Raw genomic sequence first — 17,500 nt, 5'->3', positions numbered from 1 at the left:
ACACATGATAGATTGGCATTCTGTTTAGTTTACGGGTAAAGCCTGCAAAGATAACTGCAAGTCTCCAACAAATGTAATGAGCTTCTGAAAATACTGTAATCCTGTCCTTTATTACAAATAATGTTGTATGCATTTCAATACCAAAGGCTTATACGTTATCTAGTTATGTAAATATTCGCTGCATGGCAACAATGAAAATGCGTTCACTGTTGGTAATTCTAGAACAGTATGCTTATTAAAGCTTATTTGCATCTTACAATCTCAGACAAGCTTACCTGATGGTCATTAAAGCATTGCTACTTTAATACAGAGCAACAGGGCACTGCAACAGCATGCAATTTCTGAATAATAAGAAGCACAAATCAACAATATAAAAATATGACAGAAAACAAGAACATTCTGCAAAATCAAGGACAGATGAAAAGCCACGGTTATACTTGTGGTCTACCTTGGATGGGGGAATACTCTGCACACTTACATTGCATAACTGCTCCTTGCCTTGCTTGGACACATCCACAGCCACTAGGAATGGGGAGTGGAGTGCAACAAGTAGGTCACAGTTTGAAATGTCTCTGACTGATGGTGATGGCTCTGACACTCATACCTCTCAACCTCAGGGCAAGAAATCTGGACAAAGCCATAGACAGAAGTGGGACACAGGCCCAAAAATAAAGACAATGTTTAAATATTGCTCTTATAAACTTAGAAAGATAATAGAATAGTAGTAGGTCTTGCATTAGTATGAATTTTTGAAGGGTATGAAATCTGAAACTCAAATGTCTGCCATTATTTTCTAACTTCAATCTTTAATGATTTGCTACTAATTTGCCAGAAAACCACAATTTTACGAAAAACAGACCAAATATGTTATGCAAAAATATAAAATTGCCACACAATACAGCTAGGAACCTGTCAAAGAAGGGACATCTTTTTAAAATTAGTACTGTTAACTTGTGCAGCTGACAAAATACGAGCATCTACATGCATTTCTGAAATAAAAGTAATCTATAACTCTGATCATTACAGTTATTTATAATTGTAAACCCTCCACGTTTTCTTCCAAAATTGCCATTTTGCAGAGGGATTATTAGGGGTAGAGCAACATTTTGCGCCAAAATTGGAGACAGTTGAGAGGTTTGCATATTCCTAATTCTATAAAGCGATTTATTTGCACGTACCTCTCAACCTCTTAATGCAGGAAATTTGGATAAGGCCAAATATATTGGGGGAACCTACAAACAGTACTAAAAAGACAGTTGATAGAATAACAGGTCTTGCTTTAGCATGCATTTTTCTGAACGTTATGACATCTGAAACTCAATGTATGTCATTATTTAGTGACTTAATTCCTAAATGATTTGGCAGAAAACCACAAATTTTATGAGGAACAAACCAAAAATAAGAAGCAAAAATCTATTCATTCTGCAAAACTCTGGACAGTTGAGAGTTACAGTTCAGCCGGGGCAGTCTGAGTTTGCTGCCCCCCCCCCCACAAAATCATGGTCGAATGGAGCGTCCCCCCTGCAACCATTCCAATAGTTCCTTGGTTATTTCGCCCCATTTGCCATAAACACTGTAATGTGCATACTGCTTTACTTCTGCGATGATATGGATTTCATTTGAAAGTTTTATTTTATATTTTACAGCATAAACCCTAATAGATGTCTGCTAAACAAAGCAATGCAGTCTCGCAATGAAAATAGACATAGCATTATAACTTCTCTGCCCTTGAAACTCACAATCATTGAAACAGCATTGAAACCCACATTCAAAGAAAATACATTTTGCCAGTGGCAGATACAGATTCATTTTGGGCTGTTTACAAATCATAGGCCCCTTGAACACGAAACATACACATGCTCTTTGATACACCTGCCTGACTGTATTAAATTATATTCCTTGTACAATACAGTACAGTTGTTAGAGGGCATTTTAAATTTATTGTTTTGAACATTTTTCCAGTAAACAATGAAACAAAATGCATGCACCAATAATGACAAAACTGCCCAATTCAGAACATTTCCATCATAAAAGTCTACTCAAACTTCTACAGTCCACCAGTATCAGTAAATAGGCACGATCTCTGAAGAAGTAAAAGTCATCTAAATAATTCCACATTAAAGAAATCTGTTAACTAATGAAGAGGTTACTGCTAGCAAACAGCTTTATATGTCATTGTTTCATCTGCAAATAAAGTGCCTGTTGCTCTTGAGGAATAAATTGCCTATGTTGCATTAAAAAAATGATAATGCTAGTAATATCACAATAGGGAATGGATGGCAAACTGATAACAGTTTCATAGTTACTAGGTATCTTCGGCAAAGAGGACTGCAGCTTCCATCCCCTTTACAACAGAGTACAGAATCAGCAATGGATCTACCTACTGTGGGAGTAGAACCCACAGCCTTCTGTATCAAAAGCAAGTACACTACCTGTTGTGTTATTTACAATGTAAGCAGACTCGGCATAAGCAGCACTAAACTTTTGTTCCCCTGCAGCTCTCAGGTCCTTTTAAAATCTACTCGATACTCAGCTGTATCTCTGAACTTTGCAGCATAAGAAATCTAGAAAAAGCCAAAATTTATTTGGGGGGGGGACAAAAGCCCAAAAACCAGGGACACATTTTAAACATTGCTTGTATAATGTTGGAAAGTTGCTAGAATAAAATGCTGTGTTACCACCATACATTTCACTGCCAAGTATTGAACCCAGGACCCTGTGCAAAACAGCCAGAGCAACACACCACTATGCCAAATCATCTATTTTTTATGAAAGAAAGGAAGACTGAAACTTAAATGGCTACCATTTAGTGAATTCAGTTCCCACCATAGCTGTCAACATCTTAGCACAAAACACCTGAACAAAGCCAATAATGGGGGAATATAGCCCCCAAACATATTCAGTGAGTTCAGTTATCACCATAGCTCTCAACCTTGGCACAAAAAACCTGGACTAAGCCAATAATGGGGGAATACAGACCAAAAAATAGGGACAAATACCCACTTAGGACACCAGAGCAAACCCACACAAACACAGGGAGGACATGCAGACTCCACACAGAAAGCACCCCAGCCAAGAATCAAACCAGACAACCCATAGCTGTCAGGTAACACTGCTACCACTGCACTACTGGCTGTGTTAAGTAAAGTAACAAAAATACAGAAACCACAGATTTTATGAGGAACAGAACAAATATGAGGCAAAAATCTGCAAATGTTTTACAAATGGTGGTGGGTAGGGAATTCAGGCTCTTGTCACTTGGGCCCAAGGTACAGGGTTCAAGCCTTATTCTCTACCCACCACCATGAAGCAACTGGGGCATTACACACACACACACACACACACACACACACAATAATTTCCCGATCTGTTTCACACACTCTCCTTACCTGATAATCCATTCACCTGATTGCTCCATACTTTCCTGATCCGTTTCCCACTCCTATCCATTCACGATTGCTCCATTCAAGCTAATTTCCTGCTCGTAGCCAGCCGGACATAACGTGAGCTCCTGCCTTCACCACAACACCCAGCATCCTTAAAGGAGCCATGATTGCTCCATTCAAGCTAAAGCTAATTTCCCGTTCGCAGCGAGCCGGACATGACGTGAGCTCCCATTCGCCTTCACCACAACACCCAGGAGCCAACGCTGTTTGTAATTTTTTTTTAATTAAAAAAGCTAGCCCCTCTTCTAAAGAAGTTGTACTGAAATCAGTACAGTGCGTATGCCTCCCAACGTCCCTGCTTAACAATAAGGACTTGTATTCCAGTACGGAATTTCTACAGGCTATAGCAAGAGTTCTACAAATGTAAGAAAAATGGTACCTGAATATGTTCATACATGGAGCTTATCACTGTTTGGTATGCATATCACTTAACTACTTAGCACATTCTATTGAAGAATCAGTTGCACTTGAACACTACCTGGTTCTGCAAAAGGTGGAGGGTTATACAAAAGGTTGCATACTGAAAATTCAATATTTTGAAGTTTCAGTATAGTGACTTTAGATATTCTGATAATGCAATCATGTAAACTTCCAGGATTCTGGTCTCGAAATTCTGAAACTCGATATTTCAATATTTCAAGATTTGAAAGTGGGCCTATATATCTATATATATATATATATATATATATATATATATATATATATATATATATATATATATATATATATATATATATATATATAGATATATATATATATATATCTATATCTATATCTATATATATATATATATATATATATAGATATATACACACACACGTGTATGTCTGTGCATATAGATATATATAAAATAAACACACACAAAATCTATACAAATACATATGCATACATATATGCTTCACACCCTGAAATAAAAACACACCAAAAAATGAAGGGGGAATGGAGGGAGGGAGTGGCTACTGCAGCAGTGATCATTCGAATATTTATTGTTATGGTCAGTTCAAATTACACAACTGTATTGTGTTCATCATATTTATCATTGTTGCAGTAGCCTTAGCTATATGAGTAGATAGCCATAGCTAACTACATTTGGGAGGTGGAAGGAGAGGAGTACATGAGCTCCTGGAGAATGGTGCTAACAAAGCTTGATCTGGACCTAGAGAAGAAGCCAAGCTTGTAATGTTTTGCAAGGTATGTACAGAGGACCAAATAGCAGCTTTTAGAATCAAACCCTTTCCAAAAACCCATAGGTGAAGCAAAGGCCCAGGTAAAGTTGGCATCGACCCTGCCCTGAATAGATTTGCTGTGGTGAGTACAACAAAAGGTAATAGCCTTAGACAACCAGTTGTAAATTAACTGCTTTGACACATTATCCCTTCTTACCTTCACAAAACATGAACAACTGAGGCAAAGATCTGAAAGATTTAGTTCTGTCATGACAGTACTGTCTGGATATCCAAAGTAAAGAGCATACTTCCTCCCTCACTTTTAACATAAGGAAAGAAAAAGGGTAGGTGGAAAGTTTGGCTTAAAGTACACTTGGATGCCACTTTAGGCATAAAAGATTAGTTCTCAAATAAACCCTGTCCCTATGGAAAATGAGATATAAGAACTTGCTACTCAGAGACCCTTCTTGCAGAGGTCAGAATAAGTAAAATCGTTTTCCATGTTAAGAACTTCAAGTCAGCCAGATTAGCTGGTCCAAATGGAGCAAGTGTTAGCTTCTGTAAGACAAAATTAATATCACAAGGAGGGGCCACCAGTTTTGACAGCCTCTTATACAAAAAACCTTTCAAGAGCATTTTGACATGACAATGCACTGAAAGAGGAGGATCAATAGGCAGACATGAAGAAATGGTTGAGAAAATCACACTAATACTTATCTTCTGCAGTCATCTCCCCTCTGTGACGTGTGCTCGCTCTGTTTAAATGTCTTGGGCTGCAGGTGCACCCACCCTCCAAACTTGAATATGTACTATTGCTGAAATGCAATTCCAGTGAAAATATTACAAAGGTTTCTCTGCAAGCATGGCTTTTCTTCAAATTAAATGCAATGTACGTCTTAACTTTCAACATAAAGACTTAATGTTAATGCCTTTATATACATAGTTTTTTTTTGTTTAAAGCATGCATACTTGCAGAGGCCTGTCTAGCTAGTCCAGTTTTCCTAACTCCAGTCCTGTAAGACCCCATTTCAAACTCTAGTTGATGACATACTGCTGGGTTCTGTACCTCTCTCTGAGTAGCAAGGCAACATTTTAAATGTTTATCTACGGCTTTTACATCCAACTGTGCTTTTTTCCCCAGTTTCATCTGTGACCAGTCAATATTAGACTATTTTTGTATTGCAATAGCTATCCACTTCCAAACTAAACTGCACTACCCCAGAATTAATAACCAGAAATAATTAACTTGTGCTAGTTTAGTTCCCCCCTTGAACTGCACTGCCATTTATTTAACTGCAGTTAATCTATTCTCTTGGTACTCTCTCCATATCACTTACCTACAGTATGAGTTGATTGTTTTTGAATTGCCCATCTTCCAGAATCTGGTTGAGAGACCTGTCAATCACTCCCACAGGACTCCTCCTCCCCCACTAGGAATGCATACAACAGACGTTATATAAGGGGCCCGATAACGGCGCCATCTTTAAAACACACTAATACTTCTCTTCTGCAGTCATCTCCCCTCTCTGTGAAGTGTGCTCGCTGTAAGTAAAGTGTTTTTTTAACAGCTGCTACCACTGTACTCTGGAAAATTTTAGACATTTTGATTGAATTAAGAACTGATTGCATGCAGGCAGGTTTTAGAATGTAATACTAGCTTTTTGTTTGTTTCTGTTACAGCCACTTGTTTGAAGTAACTGATTTTATGAAAGCAGCTGCTTGACTGTATTTTACAGGCTTTTTATTGATTTGTTTTTCTTACAGTAGGTTTTCTGCTTGATAAATGTTATATGCAAGAGTGCATTTTTTCTAGTTAGGCTGCTTTGACTTAACTGAAAAACGGCAAGTACTTTATTTAGAAATGGTTGTGGACTTGTACTGTGTATGAATATAGTAGAAACAGTTATTTACTGCATTCTAGTATAATTGCTTTTCTATATTTTGGTACGCACTTTCTGACTGTTCTTTCTCCCTGTAACTACCTACCTAACCTGTTCCTACCTTCCCTGCTGTCTGCTCTCTCACTAGAATGTTAGCTGACTTCTGCTCTGGCTACCCACCCCCAACATACCCTTCCTGCCTGCTAACAATCTGTAATGTTCTAATCTTGTAAACCTGTTGTCTCCTAATAACTTTTTGTTTTTCACCCGTACAGCTGTTTAAATGTCTTGGGCTGCAGGTGCACCCCCCTCCAAACTTGCACCCCCCTCCAAACTTGAATAAGTACTATTGCTGAAGTGGTTAGCGTTGTCGCCTCACAGCAAGAGGTTCTCCGGTTCGATCCTCAGCTGGGGTGCCTTCTGTGCGGAGTCTGCATGTCCTCCCTGTGGCCGCGTGGGTTTCCTCCCACATCCCAAAGACATGCTGCAAGTGGATTGGACACTCTAAATTGGCCCTAGGTGTGAGTGCGTGCATCTGTGTGCCTTCTGCGGAGAGTTGGGTGCTGGGCTGGCAACTCGACACCGTAAAACTCCACTGCCAATCATGAGCGGACAGGTGAACCGCTGTGGCAACCCCCAACCGGGAAAAGCCGAAATAAGAAAAAGAAGCTGAAGTGCAATTCCAGTGAAAATATTACAGAGGCTTCTCTGCAAGCACAGCTTTTCTTCAAATTAAATGCAATGTACATCTCATCTTTCAACATAAAGACTTAATGTTAATGCCTTTATATACTGAGTTTTTTTTGTTTAAAGCATGCACACTTGCAGAGGCCTGTCTAGCTAGCCCAGTTTTCCTAACTCCAATCCTGTAAGTCCCCATTTCAGACACTAGTTGATGACACACTGCTGGGTTCTGTACCTCTCTCTGTGTAGCAAGGCAAAATTTTTAATTTTTATCTATGGCTTTTACATCCAACTGTGCTTTTTTCCCCAGTTTCATCTGTAATCAGTCAATATTAGACTATTTTTGTATGGCAATAGCAATCCACTTCCAAACTATCAGTTGCCAACTGGTTTCAAAGTTACCTGTCTGACTGCCAGCAATCTGTTGTACGGCAAAATGACACATCTCCCCAACTATCTCTCTCTATTGGTGTTCCCCAAGGATTCATCCTTGGACCCCTACTCTTCTCTATTTTCACCAATAATCTAGCCTCTGCCACCAAACATGGCACACTCATACAATATGCAGATGACTCAACCAACATCTGCTCAGCCCAGTTCCTACCCGAACTACAAAAGGTCACACAGGATGCCTTTTCCTCTGCTGAAACTTGGCTATCCGATGCCCAGTTAATACTCAACTGAAACAAAACTAAACTCCTCATCTTTAAACCCACCAAACATACTCAAAACAACTCTCACTTTAACATCACAGCAAAACTTACCACTATCCACACAACAGATCACACCAAATTGCGAGTAGTTGAAGTAGACAACAATCTCATATTTGACATTCACATATCCATGACCATAAACAAAGTCTACCAAAAACTAGGAGCCTTATACAGAAATAAGCAACTCCTCACCAAAGGAGCTAGGATTTCAGTTGCAAATTCACACCTTATCTCCACCCTACTTTATGCCTCTCCAATATATACCAACCTAAGGCAATGCGATCTAAATAAACTCAAGACCTGCTACAACAAAACCACCAAATTCACCACTGGGGCATCCTACCACAGTCACCACTGCCTCTCACTTACTGAACTAGGCTGGCTAGAACTCCCTCACCTCCTTCAATGGTATCAACTCACACTCGCCCACAAACCGGTTAACCATCCTCTAAATGTCCCCATCCCTCCAGCATCTACTCCAACCCTATCTCACCAACAGACCACTACAATCCAGCAACAAAAATCAATTACAGGTTACTAGAGCCAATAACACTGCTGGAGAAGCACTATTCTCCAGCGCTATAGCCAAATTATGGACCCCCCCCCCACAATAACCTCTCTACCATCATGCACCCACTTCAAAGCTTTACTTAAAGCGCACCTAAAGACATGCTGGCTATGCCCTTGTAACTCTCCCCTCTAACTTCTCCCACTCCATCTACCTCTATTCCATCCCATAAACTACCTTTGATTACAACAAGCTCTGATACTTCCATGCCTATCTACTTATATGGCAGTAACTTCTTATTGTAACAATTGTTAATATCTGCTATGACTTCATGGATAGAACAGATGCTAGTTATCTACTGAATGTACTATGTTTGTAATATTTTAATTGCTAGGATTCTTCATCTGTAACTATATCTGTAATATTTTAATTTGTGGAGCTTTTCTCCCCAGGCCTTCGCTGAAAATGGACCTGTGTCCAGTTGTACATTCCCGGTCAATAAATGTAAATAAATAAATAAATAATAAATAAATAAAATGAACCCTGAAAGAGGAAGAACAAAGGACATAGGATAGTAACTCAGTCGAATATTGTAAAAACAGATAACAACTAGCCCTGAATGGGTGCTGGTTATATTGTTGGCATCAATTAGAAATTCTTTTTCATTTGCTAATGGGGATTCCTTCTCAATATTTATAAGTACCCTGGAAATTAGTGGAAAGGGTAGAAAGGCATACAGGAACATTCTTGCCCAAAGAATACAAAAAGCGTTGGTCTTCCAGGGCTTCTTGCATGGAGTCCTGGAACAGAACTTTCCAGCTAATTGTTCAGAGAAAAAGCAAAGAGGTCTGCTTGAGGAATTCTCCACAGATGGATCAAATCTTGGAAGACCCACTGATCAGGTTTCCATTCACAAGGTTCTGCTCAGCTTGTGTGGCACAATTTTGCTCTGATGGAATGTACAATTCCTGTAGAATGAGACTGTGCTGTAAAGCTAGATCCCAAGCTACCATGATTAGTCTGCAAAGGGGTTATGACCAGCTTCCCATTGCTTGTTGAAGTACACGACTGCAGCATTGTCTGTACCCCACTTGGAAGAGGTTCCAAGGAACAAAGATGGTTCGGTTAGTTGAGTGCCTTGATCAAGGCATTATGTTTATGTGCTTGCATCTGTCCTTGGTGTCCCACACACTGTGAACTTTTATCCCTCTTGAAACTACTGAAGTCTGAAGCATCTGTGGTGACTGTATGCTTTGGAGGGAGGGAGGAAGAAGGGGAGTCCTGGATTTAAGATCTGTTGTCTGCACCAAAAGATTTATTTTCTGACAAATCTCAGCAATGGTATCTGAAAAGATAGAGTGTTGATACTGGGACCAAAGAGATTTCAAATAGCACTGTATCTTTCTCAAGTATACCTTTTATCGGTATACCCAAGTTATAAACCTTCTAGATATACCAATTTGGAAAAGCCAGTCTAAATAGAAAAAAATCCTATATCATGCTCTCTGTCATAAGCTATTACCACTGTCCTCTTATACAATACTAGTATCTTCCTTCCCCACCTACATAATTTTATAATTTCATACCTCTTTACAAACCTATATAATGCTAAAACCTTCCTTCCTATATAATTTTATAACTAACTTCATTATCTTGAATTTCTTGCAAACCTTTCTTTACTAAAATGAAATAACACTAAACATCTTTGCAATAATGTTTCTCCTCTGCAGTATCAATACATTTATGTCTGAAAGATTTTACAGCTGAAATGCATAAACTTACAATTGTTGATGTAATACTTTATTGTATACCGGTCTTGTAATTACATGCATTGTTTCATGAGAAGTGTAACTAATGGTGTTCTGAGAACTATCTGAAATTAATACAAATGTACTGTGGTGGAGCTTTTCTTCCTGGGCCTCTGCTGAAAATGGGGTCTGCCCAGCCAATCTTTCCCAGTCAACAAAAACAAGTAAATAAATGTGGAGTCTGTACTTGCGTATTATCGCAACCAGATTTCTGAACTGCCGTAATTTGTACAGTTTTTGTAAAACGAGGTCTGTTCACCTAAGAAGGGAAGTGTCAACCATTAAGTACTATTCTGTCAGATACTTCTTCACATAGGAAGGGGAATAACTGACACATTCCTCTTCCCTGGCAGCATAGTTTCCCAACCTATTCACATGACTGCTGCTTGTCACTCGTCCTTAAAGTTTAAAATAGTGAAAGACAGCACATTCCCACCCAGACAAGCAGCCCATTTCAAAGACCTTTCCGTGGCCAGACGATACTGTCACATACTTGCATTTCGGACAGATTGCAATGAATCCTTCAGCATGTACAGGACTTCTTGTTAGTAATCTGACTGCCTGGTGTGACTTGTGAGTGAACAAGTTCAGATTTACACAAGTATCTGTGTGAAGCAGCCTAAGGTTTGACAATCCTCACACAGGAGTCCTGCAGGGGAGAAAGGTAGCACTCCCCGAGCAAGCACGGAGCAGTTACTTACTCTTCCTTACAGGCACCTTCGGTTTTGGTGACTACTGCCCAGGAAAAGTTAGTGCGTATTTCGTGACTCACTTTCCTTTACCTAACATGGTACTGAGGTCTGCAGGAATTGTAAAGCGGTAAAAGAAAAATTAAATTGTAGAGAGTAAATGAGGCAAGTCACCTCAAAGTACATAATTTCATCTTTTTTCATCCTCCTGCCTCATACCAGCTGTGACAAACTACTACTTACTTCTTTCCAGACCCCATTGTTGGTCAAGCAACCTGTTTCCAAAGAAACATGACGAATTATCGCACTTCGGAAATCTGGTTGCGATAATACGCATGTACCGTGGAGTCTTGCCAGGGGTATCTTGAGAATCATAGGTGTCCAGAGACCCAAAATCTTGAAGTATCCCCTCACAGTGACATGGGGTCTGAGTGGAATACCCTAGAAATAGATCTAGACAAAGATCTTTTTTTTTTGTCAAAGAAAATCTCTTTGAACTGAGGTGTCTACTTGACATCCAAGGAACACAATCCTGTGTGAGGGAGTTTATCAAGAATTCTGAATGTTCTGTTGGAATCCCAGTTTGTGCAAGACATCTCTCATCCTAACAACTTGAAAAAGGATGTGCAAAAATAAACATGTCTAAATATGGAAAAATGTGGATACCCTGTAGCCTGCAATGGGCAACAGTCTGAGCTAGACACTTCGTGAACATTCTTGCTACAGTGGATAGTCCAAAGGTTAAAGGAAATGACTGATAATGGGATCCAGACATAAAAACCCTTACAAAACGTCTGAATGCTGGATGAATATATGGATGTCATATCTTTTAAGTCTAGTGTTACCAGGAAACTCGAAAGAGGAAGAACAGGTAATAGGTTGTGAAGTGACAACATTTTGAATTTGGGCACCATCACAAACAGATTTAGGAAAGACAGATCCAGAACAGGCCCCTCAAGCATTTTATTCCTTTCTTTGGCACTAGAAATCTTTGAATAAACCTGTTCCCCATCTGGGAATGAGGAACTAGTTCTAGCACTCCTTTAGACAGCATGTGATGAACAGACAGAAACAATAGTCTAATTTGGCGGACGAGGAATGACCCTATGGAAAGGAGGAATTGCCTCCACTGCCATGTGTAACCTTGATGAATGATTTTCAAAACCCATTTGTCTGAAAGAAGAGAGAAAAATGGAGATTCAGACTTTCTGGAAGAGAAAGGGGGCCATGGTGGAAGGAGGTCAATGTCTTTTCAACAGTCATTCATACTTGTTGGACTGGCCTTGGTTTTGGGAATTTTAAAACTGCTTTTTGGAACCTCCTTCCTTCATACACATCCATTTACCTAAATTCTGTTGAGACTGTTTATTATTTTTTTTTTTTGCCAGAATTCGGTGAGGAAAATGTAAATCCCTTGTACAGTCTGGAAAAAGATGGATGAAAAATCTTAGAAATTCCCCTCAATCAGTTTGCCCCTTTCATCTCATTTTTTGAACCATCTGATGCAGAGGTGATTAAAAACAGAATCTCTCTCACACACTGCAGACAATGAGAAGTGACTTGTGCAATAGAAAAAAAGTTATTTAAAGCAGATTTTTTTCACAAGAAACAGATAAATGTTCCTCATACTTTCACAGTTTGTCAGAACAAACTAACATATTCTGAAAATCAAAGCTGCAGAAGTATACACTCCCCCCCCCAGACTTCTCAATGATAATTTTCCTGTCCTTATTAGAAAGAGTAGGATTGGAATTAAGTGCTTTATAGCTGCTGAGTCAGGAGTGGGAATAGTATTTAAAACTTTAAAAGACTACAGGCAGTGACACACACAGCCTCTAAAGCATACAGAACAGGTGGAATGGGGGTAGAATCTGGAAAATCCTTCTGTAACAGTTCAGCATTTTCTGAGGGAGTGAGTAGTCTCAGTGGTCTCCCACTTAAAACATTGGGACATTCTAGAAATAGTCTCAGGGAAAGAGAAATCATCATAAAAAGAATCAGAAACTGAGCTCTCAGTCTGTCAGAAATCTGAGGACAAAACCCTGTATAAGTCCCTACATTTTCCTTTTCATATTCAGAATGTTGAGTCTCTACAAGAAAAAAAAAGGAATCTTTTGCTAGAAACTACTTTACAAGAATGATCAATAGCCTGAAGTAAGCCCTCAGCCAGACCCATTTTACTACTCTTACCCCATACAAATTGAGGAGGGGTAGATACATGCTTGGTTTTCAGTTTCTTTTTGACAGGAAAAAAGGGACCAACCACAGCCTTCCCCAGGGATGGGCACAGCTTTCTGCTACAACAGGGAAACCTTCCCTTTTCTCTCTCTCCCAGAACTGATAAGAGTGCCTGCTGTTGTCCCTTTGAGGGGAACCCAACAACCACAGAAGACGTCACTAAGCCCCAGACTTTAGTGAATGTAGGTGCTGCACCAGAGGGACTTGGAGGTAAAAGATGAGTGGTCAGAGGTGCAACATATGACCACAGCAGAGCCACCCACCTGCAGCTAAGGAAAACTGCTAAACTGCTTGCTTTTTTTTTTTTTGTTGCTTTTTTGTGGCTGGACGAAAGACCGATCATGAGGCCTGTAGTTTGTTCACAGGTTCATACTAAGCTAACTGCCCTTGCGAGCCACTGTAAGCCTAGCCAATTATCCCTTGTGAGACTCAAACTCTGCACCTTGTGTTTGTAAGGCAAACACCTTAACCATTAGGCCACCCTCCCACATCCACAAATAAACAGCTTCTGCAAGGCTCGAACTCAGGACCCCGTTCCATAGTGAAGCCAAAAAATGATGCCCCTTTCCTGAGGAAGGCAAGCAACAATTACAGGTAAACATTGCCAGTCCACAAAAAAACCCTTTTAAATACAGAAGTAAAAAGCACTTTAAAACACTATCCAAACCCCATAAAAGACAAATAAATGCAATTTCTCGAAAGAAAAAAATGTTTTAGTTACTTTGCGTTCTTTTTTTCCTGTCAGATTAAAAGGAGTGCCATTTAAAATTATGCTACAGTCTTCAGGGAGTCATTTAAAACAAAAAGGTCTTAGTTTTAAAATAACTTTCCTAAAGAGGAAAGTAATGAAACAAAAAAAAATTAAGAAGTTAGAAGTTTTTCCCACAAGTGACTTTATCTGCCCAGCAATGGAAAGCACTAGCTAACCCTTGATCCTCAAAGGCCTCAGAGGTGCGTACTTTTCAGCAGTGGTAAAGCTCTGATGGTGTTTGCACCCACACTTATCTTTTAGTCAGCTCAGCTAAAGTGGCTTGTCAGTTTGAGCATGATGAATGTGCCCTGAAGCTTTGTAAGCTAACTGGCTGTTCTATCCTTGGTAGGATTTAACCCATATAGCAAACGTTACTGCAGCAGTGATCAACATGTTGATCATCCATAAAATAAAGCCCACTGACCTGCGAGAAAGGAAACACGTCTGTCTGTTGGAACAAAAATTTAATAGGCACCCAAAGAGGAAGGGGGGGGGGGTTAAGAAAGCATCTCCACCCAATGCTGACTTGAGTCTCCATCCTGCCGCCACCAATCAGAGTTAGGACTTCTCCCAGACTCCTGACTGGAGATGAAAATCTGCAACAAGTGTCCAGAATTTCCTAAAGAACATAGCAAGAGCACTCTTTGGATAATGGGTAATGTACCATTCCGTAGAGGTTTATCAGCAACGTCTATGAAAGTAGGACCTTGCCCGAAGCTGACAGGATCTAAAGATAGGGTAGGGGGCAGGGTCAATAAGTAAAACATCAGTAACATATCACCTCAAGGAGGAGGGGGATTCCACAGCTATCCAAGTGCAAGAGGAAACTGAATTACACACCGTCATCCAGTGCAGCCACGGCCCATAAACTCCATCCCGTGTGACCAAAAGTATGAAAGTACTAAGAAACATAATTCTGTAAGAACAGGTCTAAAACTGAATTCTCTAAAGCTGACCTTGTATCACAAGAAGTTGTGGTTCTTTGAAAAGTGAACAAGATCGACTCTGGGATGTCTATTACCAGGACCCACTTTCCTCCCATCCTCAATGGGTGCCTATATTCCTTTAAAAGTGAGACTGACCATTACCAAACAAATGAGAATTGCTGTAAAAGCTCAATTCAGAAATCAAAAGCTCCCATGATGAAAAAAGCTTCTCTCATCACAAATCCGCATGACAAAACACTTGTTACACCAAGATGAAGCCCCAATGACAATACATCTCCAATGGGAGATCCTAAGGTACCACCTGTAATTGCCTGAGGCTTTAGTGAAGATCATATGAGGTCTCCCATGCCACAAATTCCCCACAAAAGGAACAGGAAGACAGAAGGAGAGAGGATTGCCCTACATTTTGCAGGATCCCATCAAACCCTTGATTCAACTTTGTGCATGGCACAAAATGTGTTAAAAGGAGAAAAGGTTAGTTGCTATCCCCAGTAGTCTCAGCCATTATGGAATGTGGAATGCTGTAGTACACACAAGGAGAAGGAGCACAACAGCAGCAAGACATTCCAGGTTCATAGAGCTGAGGCCATCCCCACAAACACATATTAAGCAGCCGATACTAGACGAAACCAGTCCTCTTGTAGGGAAGGGGCAGCCAGGATGTAAAATGCAGGACCATCTACAATGGATGCCAACTTCAGCCTTTAGCTAACAATGAAAGCCAGATGAGGCCTATTCCAAAGGACTGCTAAAGGGCAACTCAGCAGGACACTAATTTGAGTCCCCAAAATCTTAGGAATCCCATTCTGGACAAACTGCAGCCATTACCCAGCAGACAAGTTACAAGGGTGTGGCTTCCCCTCTTCCAAGTCTGTACCAGTGGCAATGCCTCAACTCACACTCCAAAACACTACAAACCATCCTTCCCACAAATAGGTGGCCATCACATCTGACAGGTACATAATTCCCATGAGGCAGAAGAAGTGTGGAGCCCTCCCAAGGAAACCAGGGAGGGGAATGACTGGAAATAAAAACCCTAGGCTGAGAAAAGGACAGAACCCTCCCTCAGGGGTGGGAGCAGCCTCTTTCTTCCATTTAAGTAAACAATTCTTAGTGTGTTCCACGGCTTCCTTGACTGAACCAAGCATGAGTAGGAAGAACTGAAACAGGGCAGAATTGAAAGAAGAGATACTTTCACTTCTGTTACTCCACATTTCTAGTGTGGAAACAGACCCACAGGGTTATTTCAATAGTAGGGACCAGACAGAAATCCTATAAGGGACAACTACCACACTAGTGACAGGGATAAGTGGGGTTAACCTTGCCCTGCAGGATACAAGTTTCCTTCTGGCAGAGCAAAATATTCAGTGAGGAAACAGATCCCTGACAAAAAAAAAGACTTTGCCACAACAGAAGAAAGCATTAGGAAAAGAGTCAACTACTTGTCTACAGGTTACTGAAGTCTTGCCATGAGGAAATGGAAAAATGCAGACAAGCTATTTGGCACAGGCATATGTCAATCTCCTCCCATCCTCATGGAGTTATTCACCAACACCTGCTAAGGTGGGAGCACTCTGGAACCATAGTCTCCACAGTGAAGCTAAGATTCTTCCTGATCCAAAACTCAGGGATGGCTTCAGGACCAGCCAGAGACACACTACCAGGTCAGCCTGGAACCAGATCAAGTAAGACAAACAATTTAAGGTCCTAAGTCACAGTGCAGGTGAAGAATCCAGCTTCTTGCTATCCCTTCCCCATCCTTTACATCATCTGTAAGATAGTCATAGGACATGGGCTTAAAGAATGCTGAATATCAAACTATACCAAAAAGAATTCAGCCTCTAGATGCTGTGAAAAGATCTTATTTCAATATGTTGAAGGGCTTCATAAGGCATCAGCCCTTCTGAGGGAGGAAGAGCGAGGATGCAATCAAACTTCCATAGTAGTATCAACAAAGAATAATTTCAGGAGTGTGACAAAGTAGGTGCTGTTGACACACTTCAGTCATGGGAAGTTAAGTATTGCTGGAGACAGGATAAATACAGCCACAAAATACATAAAAAAGGGTACTCAGTGAAAGGCAATTTAACACATCAGTTTCTTTTAACGACTGATAGTTTTGATTAGTTGCTCTTTAATGTTATGTTGAGAGTAATGAGCTACTTTTCTGAAATCTAAATTACTTTTTCATAAACCAAATAACACAGTACAGTGTTTTTATGTTTATAATGACTCTATGAAGCTCATACATTCTCTCATTAACCACAATCAATTTCAGTGACATAGGGAAAATAACTATCCTAGCACTTTATGGAGCACAAGGCAGAGAACGGGCACAAATGTGCTAGTCCGTTACAGGACAGCCCTATGCATGCACACAGAGGCATACAAACATTCAGGAAATTTGGAGGAACATTAATTAATCAATAGTACTTCCTTTTCGATGTGGGAGTTGAACAGGTACATTATACAAAAGCCCCAAGCAGACAGAAGAAGAACATGCAGACTCCATCAAAAGACACTCAAGCTGAAACTGAAGTGGACAAGAAATACTTTAGAACCAATTTATCTATCTGCATTTGTTAATCAATGTCCATCTAGGAAACCCATATTCAGTGAAGTACCACGGAAACTGATCTCCAGTCAAACTGAAATACTATAAGGAAATTA

The 17,500-nt window shown here is 40.1% G+C and overlaps 1 protein-coding gene across 1 annotated transcript in view; it reads right to left on the bottom strand.

The window, feature by feature from the left end:
- Window positions 1-17,500, bottom strand: part of RTKN2 (rhotekin 2) — a 746,431-nt gene that overhangs the window by 156,075 nt on the left and 572,856 nt on the right. The gene's annotated exons all lie outside the window — the stretch shown is intronic.

The sequence above is a fragment of the Protopterus annectens genome, chromosome 14.part0, assembly GCF_019279795.1.
Source record: "Protopterus annectens isolate FY-2018-M chromosome 14.part0, PAN1.0, whole genome shotgun sequence".
Classification (NCBI taxonomy): Eukaryota; Metazoa; Chordata; order Ceratodontiformes; family Protopteridae; genus Protopterus; species Protopterus annectens.
Note: the sequence above shows the minus strand (reverse complement) of the source record. Positions and strands in the feature narration are given on the sequence as shown.